Below are 3,058 nucleotides of genomic sequence, written 5' to 3' on the forward strand. Positions count from 1 at the left end.
GCCGCCGCCGCCGCCGCCGCCGCCGCCGCCGCCGCTGTTGTCATCGTTGTTTCTGCCGCCGCTACTGCTGCCGCTACCGCCGCCGCCGCCGCCGCCGCCGTAATCCATATCCCAGTCATTCGGCTTAAAAAGAGTCGTTGTCGCGCTTACGTTATACATACAAACATTTACACGTATTCCACGCAGCCGGTCCTCCCAGCCCAACAGATCTTCCCCTATTTATATGGCTAGCGTCGTGGCTCGTGGTGGGCGGTGGCTGCGGGCCGGCCACCTTCCTCAGTCCCGATGATGGAACTCGGCGATGCAGAGCCGACAGGACCAGGAGCCCTCGGGTGGCGAGGTCAGGGGCGGTGCCAAGCAGTACATGTGGTAGCCCCGGTCGCAGTCGTCGCAGAATAGCAGCTGATCCTAGTCACGTGCGCCCATGGCGCCTCGGTTAAGTCTCGGTTTTGTTTTGGCTGTGGCCGGTCGGTCTAAAGGGTCGTCGGGAAGAGATGCTGGTCGGCCGAGGAGAGGGGAAGGAGGACGAAAGGGCTGGCTTCCCGCGAGCCGGGTTGTCGATCTTTCAAGAGCCGCTGAGATTCGTTTGAAGGGCGCGTGTAAATTTTTTAAAGCTCGATAACGTCGGAGAATCGTCCGTAACATTTCGTTTGTTTCTTTTTATCGGGAAACCTTTCGACGTCCCGTCGTCGTTAGTTAACACTTAATAATTGTAAATGCTGCCTTGTCCATTGATTGACAAGCCACAATCAACATCGTATTAATATATCGTATCGAGCAAATCCCTTCCCTAGCACTAGCACAGTGCACAAATCGTTTTACAGAGTTAAACAACAACTTCATCGATTATTTACATTCATCCCGTTAAAAAGAATAATTGAATTATTTATTCGTCGCAGATCATTGTATTGGCACATCTTATTGAAAAAAATTTATTTTTTTGCAAACTATTTGAATCGTACGGCACACTTGTCGCGCGATAGAATCGAATGTATTCGAATAATAAAATAAAAAAGATAAAACGAACAATTAAATAAATAAAGAAAACATAATAATGATAATGATAAGAAAAGGCTCGAACAAGGCAGATTACGCATTGTTAAATATTTTTTAAACACGTCTCAATTGTTGAAATGCTTTTTTTTTGTTTGTTATTAAATTATTAAATTTTCTGTTTCTTTTTTCCTTTTTTCCTTTTTTTTCCCCCCATGTTAATGTTAATCGATTGACAATGTCTCTCTCGGTCTCTTGACTTAACAGCGTGCGGCCTTCTCTTATTCATTAAACTCGTAATGAGCACATGTAAATTAATACGTCTCGAAAGTCAGATTAGTCAATTATGAAATAACGTCTTAATTAAAATGCCCCATTGTGTCTTAAATGTTAAATTATAAGATGTGCTATGCGAAATTTCGGATGGTTAACACATTGGAATCGGGCAGAAGTAGCGCGAATTTGCATTAAATAATATAAAAAATTCACTTTAATGCTTTTATCGGCAAAGATATTGAAATTACACGATCTAATAAATGCTTATCACGACTCGCATTCGGTGACTAACTTTCCACCATTTGAATTTCACTATACAGCACACAACTACACACAAGCCATACGCAGGTAGGTCAAATAATATTAAATACTTTCTTAATAGAGTGCGTTATTGTGGTTCAATTTGTGTGCAACGGATGCTAATAATAATAATTCCGATAAACGTAAATTGAGAGGCAGCGTGGAAGGACGTAAGTTTAATAAAGAAAAGAGAAGGCCCGTCGAGCGTACGAGAGTCTCGAAAAATAAAGTTTATAAAGAGGCCGGGGATTGAATTATTCCAGCCCCGTATTAACATTTTCAATTTATACTTTAGAATTGAGCGTGAATCGATGGCTCATCTTGCAAAACATTTCCATTTCTTGAAATTCATAATTTCTCTACCTGCCTTACTCGAATGACACGGATTATTCCATTCGTTATTTAAGCTGGACGGATGGTGGTATTGGGTGGTATTGGGTGGTATTGGGTGGTATTGGATGGTGGTAGGTGGTAGGGGTTAGGGGGCTACTTTCGGGAGTTAAGGGGATATTTTTTGTTGTTTTCTTAAGGTGGTCGCACATCAAAGATCGCGAGAACAATTGTTTACGGTAGGAATTGGGGGGATTAAGAGGGATGGAAAGCTTACGAGAGTAATGAGTTGAGCCTCGTTGTGATACTTACGTCGTTGTCGGAGGTGCCGCAAATTGAGCAGCATTTGCATTCGATGCACTGCCACCTGTACTTGCGCACGGAAACGATCATGTTCGCGGTAAATTGCAAACATGTTGGATGTCCTACAACAAGAGCGTAACGGGGTTTTGCGTCAGGGAGTGATTTTGGGGATTAGGAGGAGGAGAACGAAAAGGTGCTCAGGACATTTATCTTGTGCCGAAGAACTGTGAACTCCAAGCTATCAATCAATTCATCTTTCACATACATTTTTTTACGCGTTTGTATTTATTGGCTCTAATCAGCTTAGCTTATGAATCAGCATTTTTCATTAATGAATAAGCAAGAAAAAGCGCGCCCTCGATTAAAGATTTGGAAAGTTGCTGCCTTCCGAATCTCTACCGTTTTTCATTTTCAATGCGTTTGAACAATTTTTGTCAAATGAAAGCCCGTGCCACCGCCGTTTTTTCTTTTCTTCAAAGCAGCTTTTCACCTTTCCTCAGCACTGAACGTCCAGAAAAAAAAAACAACAAGCTGTCGTTGGTTTTTTTTCAGCAAAAGTTTTTTATTTCTCTCTTTCTTCTTATTTTTTTTATTTTATTTTATTTTATTATGTATATATATATATATATATATATATATATATATATATTGTTTTTGTTTTTGTTGTCTTTTAAACTTTCGAACATATCATATGCGTTATTTCACTTTTGTAAGTCGATCAGAGTAATAGGTGGTAAAAGTAATAGCAGGGCGTCGCTTGGAATAGTTCACGTTCTTTCTTGCGCAGCACAATATAAACGTCGTGGTACAGCACTCTTCCAATCTCTCTCTCTCTCTCTCTCTCTCTCTCTCTCTC

Source organism: Ceratosolen solmsi, unplaced genomic scaffold (genome assembly GCF_000503995.2).
Source record: "Ceratosolen solmsi marchali unplaced genomic scaffold, CerSol_1.0 scaffold11, whole genome shotgun sequence".
Taxonomy (NCBI): Eukaryota; Metazoa; Arthropoda; class Insecta; order Hymenoptera; family Agaonidae; genus Ceratosolen; species Ceratosolen solmsi.